The sequence below is a fragment of the Mus pahari genome, chromosome 1 (assembly GCF_900095145.1).
Source record: "Mus pahari chromosome 1, PAHARI_EIJ_v1.1, whole genome shotgun sequence".
In the NCBI taxonomy this organism is placed as follows: domain Eukaryota; kingdom Metazoa; phylum Chordata; class Mammalia; order Rodentia; family Muridae; genus Mus; species Mus pahari.
The window spans coordinates 169,939,562-169,952,656 of record NC_034590.1 but is presented as its reverse complement, the minus strand read 5'-3'; the positions used below and the strand labels follow the sequence as shown (position 1 = coordinate 169,952,656).

The window sequence follows — 13,095 nt, the reverse complement described above, 5'->3', positions numbered from 1 at the left end:
AGTTCTGCATGTGTTTTCCCATATATGTCATACAGGCATCTCTCTCTCTCTCTCTCTCTCTCTCTCTCTCTCTCTCTCTCTCTCTCTCTCTCTCNTCTCTCTCTCTCTCTCTCTCTCTCTCTCTCTCTCTCTCTCTCTCTCACACACACACACACACACACACACACACAGGCAAGCACATGCATGTATACTAGAAGGCTTCAGACAGCATAGAGACTCGCTGGAGAGGCTGAGCACCCATCCTGGAGAAGACAGCCTCTATGTGGTTTCTCAGACATGATTCCTCTGGTCATAGCAGGTGCTGTGGCAATAGGAGGGATGGATGGTGGGAAGCAGCAGCCACCGTAAGGCTGAGGAGAACTTCCACTCTGAAAACTCAGGCTCAGTGCTGTCAAAGTGTCAAAGTAGTGCAGTCACTATTCACTTCTTATTCTTTGCTGAAAAGGACTCATGACCCCAAATCCAGCTCAGGGGCAAAAGCGGGCTTCATCTGAGCATGTTCGGGAAGTTCTGCTGTCTTTCTCCATGACTGAGTCCAGCTGTACAGTGATGTGACCTAGTTTCATCTAGTGAAAAGGAGGCTGAGGTTCCCTGGGGTACCTGGGAAGACACACCGTCTTCTTCCTCTGAACATCTACAGAATCTACAGAAAATGTGGCCCTGTAGCAGCCTTGTCGCTGGCCATGGAACTGGGCAGAGCCGGAGAGTGAGAGACACGAGGGTGGGGACCATTCCTCGCTGTTGAGTTGGGTGCTTTATCAGCAGCAGCTGCAGATATCCCCATGGCTGCAGGAGCAGTGCTGGGTGGAAGGGCAGGCTTATTTCCCTCTTAGGGGATGGAGCTAAGACCGTTGGGAAGATGGCTTTGGGAGGAAGCGTTGCTGAGACAAGGGCTGGAGATTCTGAAATAAGCTAGCTTGCAGGTATGGTAGGAATTTCTACATAGAGCCAAAGATTTAGCAAGCGCACCCCTGTGGCTGTGACCTTGATCTTTCAGGATTCTGAGATAAGAAGAGTCTAGAATCTACCCAGGCCTACACTCTCCCATCTTCTACCCCTCTAGGTCCCTCCTCCTCTTCCTCCTCCTTTTTGTTTTTTGTTTGTTTGTTTGTTTTGTTTTTTAAACTTTAAATTCAGTTTTTATAATCCTTTGAAAAACTTGAACAAGCTTCACGGGCTGATATCTACCCTCAGATTATGAATCACATTTTATAACTATATTCCCTCTAACCCCTTCAAAACACAACCATACACACGTGCACACAATCACACATCTGTTAACACCCAGAGCCGGCCTCACAAGGCCCTAGACTATATCGCTGTAAATTATACATGCCTGTATTTTGGAGCTGACCAGGAAGCTGAACTTTGGACTGAGAATTCCAGCTATGCTGCCCTCTGCCTGGGTGGTCCTCGGAAAGTAATTTTTTTTCTCACGACCTTGACCCAGAGGCCACACAAACAGATAGTTATTTTAGAGCTTGGTATAAAATAGATCATCCACAGAAGGTAGTCACAGGGCATTGCCTAGGAGAGGCTGGGATACAGGCATGGAGGAAGGGACTGGGTATGGGGTATGGGCAGGCACTCAGAGGCAGGTGTTGGTTGGAAGGGTGATTTGGAGGGTTCAGGAATGACTGAAATCTACACAGTGAGGCCCCATCTGCTATCCGCGCATCTAAGCAAACTATTGCTCTTGATTTTGTTGATTCAGTGTTGAAAGAATTGTTTGCTGGTTTAGCTTCTATTAGGGAAGAAAAACAACACAATTTGTTGAAAACGAAAGAAGAAAAACTATCATCTTTATTATGTAGAGATAACCTCTGTGGTGGTGGTGGTCCAGGGTCTCACTATGTAGCCCTAGTTGGCTTGGAACTTACTGTATAGATCAGTCTGGCCCTGGCTCCCCATGGTGGGTCTTGATGAAAGAGACAGTCTATGGTTCTAACCAAACTTCCTGGCGTGATTTTACATCCCACAGGTAGGAACCTGGAATCAGGAGCTGATGCAGAGGCCGTGGAAGGTTGCTGCTTACCAGATTGTTCATCGTGGCTTGCTCAGCCTGCTTATCTATAGACCCTGCTTTCTTTCACACACTTGTTTAACTGTTTGTTTTCTTCCTGAAAATACGTTCTTGTGGCTGCTGAGCTGGAGTCAGGGAAGGTTCAGATGGGCTGTGAGACAGTGTAGGGTGCTGCTGATCGTATGGATCAAATCTCTCATCAATTTTCTTCCAACCTCTGATTTTACTTTCTAAAACAGCAGGCTTTAGTTTTAAATTTAATATGCCAAGGCTCTGCATTTTCTCCCCTTAATTATTTTTTTTCTGTAATCTTAGAGCTTCATTTAGAGATGAATCAAGATATAAATTAAAGAAGAAGATTTATGGGGTAGAATCTTCTCACCTTCGTCTAGACCTTAGCTATGACTGCCCCAGCCTCATGCTGAGCTGAGCAGTGGACAGGGCATTTTCCCCTTCCTGGATGAAGATTGTTGAATGTAGGCTGGGCGGGTGGGGGGGCTCTTCCTTCTTTCCCTCCCTGTCACCTGCCAGCTTGGGAAGGTCATTGGTGGACACTAGAGTACTAGGCCGAATAGTCATTAGTGGAATTGTAATAGCTGACCCTAGGGGTGGTACAGGAAGGGGCTGAGACTGTGTTGCGCCAAAACACTGCCTCCCCTTTGTGCATGAGGCTTGATTTCTTGGAAAGGTATGTTAGATAGCTGTGTGTTTGACTTAGCACCCAGCACAAAACAAACAAGATGTGTGCATCATATGAACTCTATTGGTCTTAAACTCAGAATGTATTGATTGTCTACCATGGGACATCTGTTTCTGTCATCTAACCCTTATCTGTCACCTAACCCTTACTCTGTGGTAGACTCCAGGCCATCCTATGTGCATGGCCCTGTGAAGGTCTTTGTAACAATCTTGGGCACAGTGGTTCTACTCTACAGGTGAGGAGGCAAAGACTGGGTTGTGAGGATGACAAACCATGGGATGCCAAAGCTGATTCTACCTCAGGTCTGTGACAGTCAGAATGAGGCAGGAAAATAAACGTGATTGCTATCCTCATTGTAGGGTAAAGTATAGTGGGGCAGCTTGGGCATCAGCTAGCTTATGACCTGCCCAGGACCACACAGCAAGCATGTGGCCGAGACTGATCTTGGAGGTCGGATGCTCTCTCACTGAGTTAGTGGAGCGCTGGCTACCCATAACACTCACACCATTGTGACCTCCATGCCTGTGAGCTGGCAGGATCATGGAGTGTATGCCAGTGTGCCTCAGTGCTGAGCTGGTGAACAACAGAGTGTCTTTGGCCTGACTCCACTGACTGGAAGATTTCCACATGGAAGTTGAGCCAAGAAGGGTTTTGTTTGTTTTTTCAATTTAATTTATTTTCCAAATTTATAGATGTTCCAAGCAGAATTTGATTTAAAACACCACCACCACTGTAGGACTGAGGATGTATCTCGGTGGTAGAGCACCTCTCTAGCAGGTCTGAGGGTTTGGGTTTGACTCCCAACACTGCAAAACAAAACAACCCATCCTCCACCAAACATCCTATGGGCCTCTAAATGCATACACTGTTGCTCCACTCAGGCAGGGTGGGACTCATTACTGAGAGCTCGTTACGGATAATAGCCAATTATAGTGGCCAGTGTTGATAGAGAACATTCTCTGTTGCAGAAACTGAGTTAAACATTATTTAATAGAGGGCTCTATAGGCTCTATAGGGTCTAGTGTCTGGGGGCTTTATCAGCCTTCTCTGAGGGATGAATCAGAGAGTGTTGGTGACTCACTTAAGGATGCACAGCTAAGGAAGGCTACAGCTGGATTCAGATCCACACATAATCTCATTTTCCAATCCATATCAGTATCTTCTGTGTTCCTGGCTCCCCCGGCCTTCCTGGTGGGCGAGGCTGAGGGCAGGAAGACCTGGAACAGTTTACCCATACGTTTTCATTCCAGGATGCTATCAAGGTCTGCCAAGACTTTTGGTCATCTCTCTCTCTCTCTTTTTTTTTTCTTCCAAGGTCAATGCACTTACACATTGAGTCCGTGTCTGGGTAGATTTAGCATCTCAGCACAGTGTAGGGTCCTGGAAGTGTATAGGAGAAGATGGGGAATGGAGAATGGCTGACAAGAATGGAACGCTCCTAAAATTCTTGATCTTAATGTAAACCGAAGGCTTTAAATATGGAGGACTGGAGGACATGGCTCAGTGAGTAAAGATGGCTCACGAGGACCCAAGTTCTAGCCTGTATCTGTAACCCCAGCAACTGGGGCCAGAGACAGACAGATCTGGGGCTCAATGGTCAGGCAGTGCAGTCAATATTGTGAATTTCAGGTTTAGTGAGAAATTAGTCCCCCAAAAGAAGATAGGTAAATAAGGACAAAGATTGAGGAAGACAACTGGAGTTAATGTCTGGCCTCTACCTGTACCTATATGAGTGAGCACACTTATATAAGGAAGAGTATACACATGCATGCATACACAGGAATACACACACGCAACCAATGCACCATGTAAAATCAACAGACTATAGAAGAATTAATATATTTTAGTGCCATTGCCTCTAGATGTATGCGGTGACTAAGTAGGTCAGCTCTAAGTAACTCCAGACCACACCACTTCTGTATCCAAGATGTCTACCTAGAGAATTGATTTCACTTGTGACCTTCAGTGTCTTATGATGGCAAATGTGTATATTGGCATGAATAGTAGAGATGGCATCTGCCATATGTCCTTTCTGGGGAAGCTGGTTTTCCTTACAGTGTTGGCTTTTTAAGTAATTTGGGTGATGCGTGTCTGGGGAATCATTACAGCACCCCTACTATTGTGAATGCCTGCACTTTTCTACAACAATACATCTTAAAAGCATTTAATAGGTTCTGAGATGTTAGCTTTGTTTAAGAGACTATCACAGAGGTCTCAGAGAATAGATGAGGAATGCACAAGTAACTTTTAAATACAGCACCTGGGTAGAAAGGCAGGTGGCTGCTCAGGGTCTCCTGAGGCTTCCACTTTCCCATCTTAACAAAGCCATGGATGGCAACGCTTCCCTCACCACCCTGAGATACTATTGGAAAGACAGGAGCACTGGGAGGGCTTTGTAAATTGTCAATCTGTCTCTCAGTTGCTGGGAGGGCTTTGCAAACCGTTTTTTCTGTCTCTCGGTTGCTGGGAGGGCTTGGTAACCTGTTACTCTGTCTCTAAATTGCATTGTTTGTTCAGTCATTCACACATTCCTGGAGACCTTGCTGTAGGCATAACTTTTTCCAACCTACTTTAATAAACGTTCAACTTCCCCTCTGGCCCACCACCCACCAGAGGTAGTGGAAGAGAAAGGTTATTAGGACATGGGGGAAGTGGACCTGTTTAGAAATAGTTCTTTGAGTGCAATCTTTGTTGTCAGGATATCAGCTGTTCACTCCACTTGCAAACACCAAATACAAACCAGGAGCTGCAGTTCAGTCCACTCAGCAGTCACCACACATGAACCAGCAAGGGCAGTTCAACCAGAAGAAACCACCCGAGGCCACTGAAGGGGCAAGAAGCTGCAGGAACTTCACCTGAAGATCTTCAGTGAATTTCTCACTATAGTGTCACCACAAGTGGAGCTCAGCAATGCAATTTAAGATGAACAAACTCATGAGTGTTGTTAGCAAATAATAGTGGGGTGGGGGCAAAGCACACCAGTGCTCCGGCTCCCACTGTCTGTGGGTCATATTTATTCCTTCTGAACACCAAGTGTTCTTTCACGTGTGTGCTTTAGCAAAGCATCCTTTCACCTGTGTGCTCCAGCAAACATCATTTGCCATAACTGACTTTCCAGAGAAAACAGAAGTCCCCACTTGACCTTGCCCTGCACCATGTGCCGGGCTCTGCCCTGGAGGCAGGACAGGAGAGACCTGGGTGTTCCATCATGAGTAGACTACCCAAGTGTTCCTCCTCTTCATTTACTCCTTCAGTAAACATGGCTGTGGCACAGACTGTCTCCCATTTGGCAAAGGGAACAGTGAAGATCTAGCTAGTGGAGGCAGGGAGGCAGAGACCTTGTGACCTTGACCAAAAGTTTAGCTTTCTGGGATTCAGTTTCACACCATGAGGCATACCCTGGGATATCAGTTCATTTCTTCCACAAATGTTTCCTGACCATGAACTGAGCGCTGACATGGAGTAAAAGGGAAGGGAACAAGCCATACAGCGTGAAACCTTTGGCTCTTGTGTCAACGGTCCCTTGAGCGAAGGCTTACTTCAGTTCTCTGAACCTTGTCTATCCCTTGGAACGTTCCCCCATAAGACGCAGCTTCTGGTTGTCTCGTGTTGCTGTGAGTCAGGACGTTCTGCAGGGTCGTGGTCTGAACAGTTCTGAGAAGGCTGCTGAGAAAGGAGCCATAGATCCTTCTGCTATTTGAAATACTTCTGAGAAATATTTGGATAACCCTTCATCACCTGAGCAGGCATTTCTAAAGTTTACATTGCAGTCCTGGGTGACTCTGATATCTGGAGACATTATTTCCTCCCACCCTTGAAGTTCTGCCCTGGGAAAGTCTTCCAGCAGCACATGTTGTGTATGTGAAGTGTGTTTGGAATGTTAACGGAGAGGCTGATTCACACCAGATGGGATGGAAAGCAAGCAGGAAGGACGCATCCACTGGTCACTGAGCTAGGTGTCGGGAGTGCCGCAGGTCAGGAAGTGTGGTACACGCCCAGAGTTTCCCTGTGTGTTTTATGTCCTCTCTGCACATTGGAGTCTTGGTTCTGCTGCAGAAGCATCACTGTTTTTTGAGACAGGGTGTTATAGTTGGGGCTTAGTACAGGTGACAGTGTCCCTGGCTGCCTGGTAGAGGTGGCTAGTCCCGTTTCTTGACTCTGGCTTCTGTGTGCTTAGGTTGATACTAAAGTTGAGGTGGCCTTTTTAGGGCTGAAGGACAGAGAGGTGATCTGTGGGCAGAGAAGTGCCTGTGAGCTGGTGGATGGAGGAGTCCAGAGGGAAAGGAGAAGGCCTGGAATTGAGAAGCCTATTGGCTCCACATCTAACATTTCAGGTACTGTACAACAACCTGGGGCTGCTGATGTGAATATGGCTGATACCCCACCCCCATCCCTGGAGATCTTACACACACACACACACACAGAGAGAGAGAGAGAGAGAGAGAGAGAGAGAGAGAGAGAATATGAAGTTGGATAGTTAGGGAGGTTGGAAGTATATAGGAGATGGGAGAGGGGATATAATATTCTCAAAATACATTGTATGAAAAAATTAATAAAATGTTTTAAAATGAAAACTGTGGGTGAATGACATTTATATACACCCTTTGCATAGCTTGTTCACACCCAGCTCCACAGACAATAGCTGGATGTTCATATCTGCATTAACACTTAATTCATTGAAACATATTGTTTGGAATGAAATATATAAAGAAAGTTTTCCCTCATGTGGATGTATGGTTGGAAAATGGAGACATCCCCCCCAATTCAACTGCATCCATGTTAGGAACCTGGAGGGATCCTTCAACCCCAGTTGACAATGGTTGGTCTCCATACATCATGAGATATCATGTAATTATAAAGAAAAGTATGATTGACACATTTAATGATTCAGAACATGTTTAGAATATAAAATTTGCTGAAGACAAGCAAAACATTAATTGCTAAAATGCTTGTACTTCAACCACCAAATGCATAAATAAATGAATGAAAAAACATTTTGAAGTATTGATAACCAGGATGGATTTTTGCTTGATAAAAATTATATTTACCTTGTTTTAGCTTTACATTCTGTAGTTCTAGGAATCAAACCCAGTATATGATATGAAACTGTTCTACCACAGAGCTATACTCTGTGCCATAAATATTTTTTCTTCATAATTTTCATTATCAACTAGAATTTTTAAAATGGTATAGTGTGGTGTATGTGTGTATTTGTGTGTGTGTGTGTTTGTGTGTGTGTGTGTGTGTGTGTGTGAGAGAGAGAGAGAGAGAGAGAGAGAGAATGTGTTTTAAGTTTGTAATATTTAAATCAAAGATAGCTAATAATCTTTTCTATTCAACCCATCCTACTGTCTCACAATTCCCCACCTTCCCCGAAGTATCTTTGAAAGATCTTGGGGTTATATTTTTTTATGGATTCCTACCNACACACACACACAGAGAGAGAGAGAGAGAGAGAGAGAGAGAGAGAGAGAGAGAGAGAGAGAGAACCTGAGGTTAAGTCCTGGCTTCTGCTTTGTGGCTCCCAAGCTCAGTGACCTTTCTGTGTAAAGGGATCAGCAGCAATCTTGATCTCAGAGTTTTGGTAAGTGCTACTGCACAGATCACAGGGTCTTGGAAAGCCAGATGGTATTCTGGTATAGAGAACGTCCAAGCTGAAACTTATAAAGGGATGCCAATACCAGCACAGCAAGTGGAGAACAGGTTCCCTCTAGACCCAAGAGCAAAGCATGAGACTTATGTGACAGGATTAGCTGGAGGCAGATGGGGAGACAGTCACTTGGCTATGCACTGGATAACCTCAGACACTCATATGGCCAGTGGGAATGTGTACTTGTTGAGGAACTCTTCCAGTGTCTCCACTGTAGGCCACTGCTGGGCCCCGAGCACCTTCAAGGTTGGGAAGAGATTCGTGGGTTGCTGCAGGAAACATGGGGAGGGAGAGGAGGGATCTCTGAGGGGCTAGAAGGAACCTACCTCAGGCAAGCGCTACAGCCTGGGATTCTGTGTAGAGTGGGGTTTCCCTCCTAAGGGGCGAGGGGGCAATTTTCATAAAGATGACCAAGAAGGGGTGACTTCATGAAGCTAAAGAGGGAGCTTGTGCCGTGATTCTCCTGGGAAGATGGTTTGATGATGCATATGCACAGTTAGAAGTGAGGGTGAGTGGGAAGGAATGGAAGCCATGTGGGTATCCAGAGCTAAACCATGTAGGCCCTGTCTGTTGGTTCCTTTAGCATCATGGAGAACAGAATGCATGCCAGAAGCACTAGGAGGAAAGGCTTGATTTGGTTCTCAGCCTCAGTCCATCAGTGGTGGGAGGGGAGGGCACATCAGAGACCCAGATCAGGCTGCGGAAATGGGTGGTGGAGGTTGTTCACATCACACAGAACCAACCCGGAAGCAGGTGTAAGACAGGAGATGGGCAGAGACACCATGCTGTGATGCACTTCTGGCAGCTAGGGTCCCCCAGCACAGCAGAGATCCGAAGCACAACTGGGAAGCAGAAGAGTGGCAGGATCCTGCTCTGGCTGGTAACAGGTCGGGGAGGAAGGTGGGAGCCCCTGGTGACACTGAACAACATGGAAATGGGCCTAGGTACCTCAGCCTCTGCATAGCACCATCTCTTCTTCTGCAGAATGGGCAGAGGCAGGGTCACCAGGAGGAGGAGATGAGCCCATAATGGCACCTGCTTGGCAGAGGGGTGCTCACCAGACCACTTCTTCCATTACATGAGCTCGTTTATGTTGTGTGGGAATGCACATGTATTGGTATTCACACATTGCAGAGGTCAGAGGACAACTTGCAGAAATTTGTCCTGTTCTTTGAACCTGTGAGTCTTAAGAGTCAAACTCAGGTTATCAAACATGACCACATGTGTCTTTACTTAATCAGTCCAGGGCAAAACTATTATATATATATATATATATATATATATATATATATATATTGTGTGTGTGTGTGTGTGTGTGTATTTTCTCTGAATGTATGTGTGTCTAATTGTCTGCAGAAGCCCTAAGAGGGCATTGGATCCCTCAGAACTGGAGTTATAGGTAGTTCTGAGTCACCATGTAGGTTCTGGACGTAGAACTTGGGTTCTCTTAGCCACTGAGCTGCCTTTCCTGCCTCATTAGAACACATACTAATTTCATGATAAAGCAATGGCAGGGCATAGTCCACACCGCATTTCATGCTCCCTTGAAAATATAATCTGCTGTCTGCCTCAAGCGCTGGGACCTGCATGTCATCTCCTATGCTGCTCATGTGCCCTTGTGTGTCTGTGGCTAGGATTGTCAGTGAGGGCACATGGTGCCCAGGGCTTTTCCACAGCAGGAGGCAGATGTGGGTTCCTTCTGGATCTGACAGACTGCCAAGGCCTATGTCCTGATGTCAAGGTCAAGTTCCTGATTTGGAAGGACACGGTACAGTGGATAGTCTGGAGAGACACCCTAGTCAGCATGGGGAATTGGCAAGTCCATGTTTGCCAAAAGTTGTTGTCTGGGTGGCTGATGGTGCCCAGATGAGGAAGAAAGCAACCTAGGCTTGAAGTGCATCCCTGCAGCTGTCAGGAAGGGATTGAGGTCAGTAGTGGGGAGATATGGAGCAGGGGAGCGTGGTGTCACTAAGAATGGATCAGGAGGGCAGGACAGGAGGCTGGGTGGCTAGGTGGCTGGGAGGAGGCTGCCGCAGACTCACAAGGCAGCTGCATGGTGGCACAGAGGATGGAGAACAGGCACCAGAAGCCACCGATCCACACTTGACCTGCAGATGCTGAACTTGAACAGACACTGAAGGATGAGTGTTGGTGGATGCCCAGGTGTATGGCTGAGATTCTGGTGGGTGGTGCCATCTGGCTCCCCAGGAGAGAGGGGAGGAGAGGAAAGCTGGATTTTAGTCAAGTGTGAGAGTCTAGGAGCCACCCTCAGAGGTGTTCATTAGCTCTGGAGTCTTGAAGGAAGGTCCAGTCCTCCGTGCGGAGGTGAACACCCCGCAGTTTGAGGAAGGTCCAGTCCTCCGTGCGGAGGTGAACATCCCTGCAGTTTGAGGAAGGTCCAGTCCTGGGAGAAATGCAGAGTTGCTGAGGCAGAGCAGAGAGGGTGAGACAGTAAATAGAGGCATTTGAACCTTATGGGTTTCAATTCGGTTGCCGTAATAAAACAAAAGGCAACTGCAGGAAGAAGGGATTTATTTCAGCTCACACATTCAGCTCATAACCCATTATTGTGGGAAAATCAAGGTGCTCAGAACTGGAGACTGCTGGTCACTTCATGTGACCAGTGGAAGACAGACAGAAATGAGTGCATGTGTGCTTGTGCGTCTGCTTGCTTATGCTCATCTTGATGCCTCCACACTCACACAGTTCAGGACTCCCTGCCTAGGGAATGACACTACCCACAGTGGGCTGGGTCCTCCCACACATATTAATATACATAGACATATCACAGATATACCTACAGGCCAACCCAGTATAGACAGTCCCCCATTTAGACCTTATTCCCAAGTAAATCTAGGTTGTGTCGAGTTGACAAGCTGCCCATCAGCACAGATATTGGATAGCAGCAGAGAATCGTGGCCCTGGTGGATTCCTAGGTGTGGCTCATAGAGAATGCAAAAGATTTAAATACCATGGAAACAGGTAGTTTGTGATGGCCCTTTCTTGGGACAGAGCTTAGTGAAGATGACAGCCAGTCACTAGTATCTAAAGTACTGAATGTAGTCTGGACCAGTGTCTCAGTGGTTAAGAGTGCTTGCTGCTGCTCTTCCAGAGGACCAGAGTTCAGTTCCTAGCACCCATGTCATCAGTTTACAGGCTTCTGCAACCCTAGTGCAAAGGGAACCTCATATATCTCTGACCTCTATAGACACCTGCACTTGTGTAAGTACATGTACATATGTGTACACAGAGAGAGAGAGAGAGAGAGAGAGAGAGAGAGAGAGAGAGAGAGAGAGAGAGAGAGAGAATTGAAGGCTTCACTGAATGATTGGAGTTCGGCAGGGAACAGTGTGGCACATGCCTGTAGTAACATCACTTGTAGGTTAACGCAGGATAGAAAGCCTAAGGCCAGCCTGGGTTACATAGCAAAGCTTCATCTCAACAAAACAAAGCAAATATTCAGACTCAGGGCATTTTCTTAGGAACGGAGTAGAGTATGATTTGAACACTAACTCCCAGCAGAAGCAGCTGAACAGCCAACTCTGTATCCAGGTCCAGGCACACATCTCCAGGACACTAGTGGGCAGTGCAGTGGTTATACCTGCATCTTCATATTATGGCACACCCCAGCCTAGCTGCTTCACCTTAATTAGGAGGTGTGAGCAGAATCAGAAGGTAGCAATGGGCGGAGGAAGGGCCAGGGACAACCCTTCCCCTCTCTACCTGAAGCTCAGCTGAGCTCGGGAGCATCAGCGGTTGCCCTGATCAACTGCTTCCAACCTGAGTCCTCTCTGATTTGGGTGCCTCCTGCTCCTGGCCTTCGGGGCCTTGCTGGGACTTTAAGTCTTGGATCTGCCTCTGAGATAGTGGGGGTACTGTCATTGCCAGAAAGCAGTCTTCATTAGGAGAATTGGCTTCATTGTCACATGCTTTCTACACTCTAGGAGTGGCTTCCAGGTACTGCCACCACCCTGAACAACTGGCCTGGCATCTAGTAGCTCATGCTTTTAAAACTGCTGTACCCTCGTTTCCAAGCTAGGCATCTTGTCACATAATTGTTTTTAGTCTTGAGGACCTACTTCTCAGGAGAGGGCAAGGAGGCCCAGAGAGGCCCACAGACAGCCAGAGACTGTGCATTTAGCTGTTCTAATGCAGGCAGAAGACAGTTTGTGAGCACTGGGTGGGAGTCCTCCCCTGAGTTATAACTCCTGTCCATTTATCACTCTTCTTCTGTAGGCTTTGGTAGCAGACCTCAGGCCATCCCACCATCCCTAGGGAGGCTGCTTGTGGAGGCCTCCCCTAGGCACGGAGGTGGTGCCTGTCTCACGAAGTGAGGAATGGATGGTGCTTACCACTGGGATGAGATCCCAGCCAGCCATTTGCTCTTGTGTGATATTGAAATCATAATTTAAACCTCCCATGCCAGGTTTTCTTATATGCAGAAACTGACAGCTATGAGATAAGGATATGTGAACGTCAGCATTTAGTGTCAGACCCCTCTTCCTCCACCCCCCGGAGAAGATGCAGGGACTATGGTAATGAGATCTTTACCCCTGCATTTACCAAAGAGCCGAGGACCCAGAATCATCTGTCTAGCCAGGCCTTAGCAGGTGCCAGAGGAGCAGGTGTGTGTGTGTGTGTGTGTGTGTGTGTGTGTGTGTGAGAGAGAGAGAGAGAGAGAGAGAGACTGTCTGTCTGTCTGTCTGTCTGTCTATCTGTCTG

General features: G+C 46.9%; 1 protein-coding gene across 2 annotated transcripts in view; it reads left to right on the top strand.

The window, feature by feature from the left end:
• The window catches only part of Hspa12a (heat shock protein family A (Hsp70) member 12A), a 153,842-nt gene that overhangs the window by 69,578 nt on the left and 71,169 nt on the right, over nt 1-13,095 (top strand). The gene's annotated exons all lie outside the window — the stretch shown is intronic.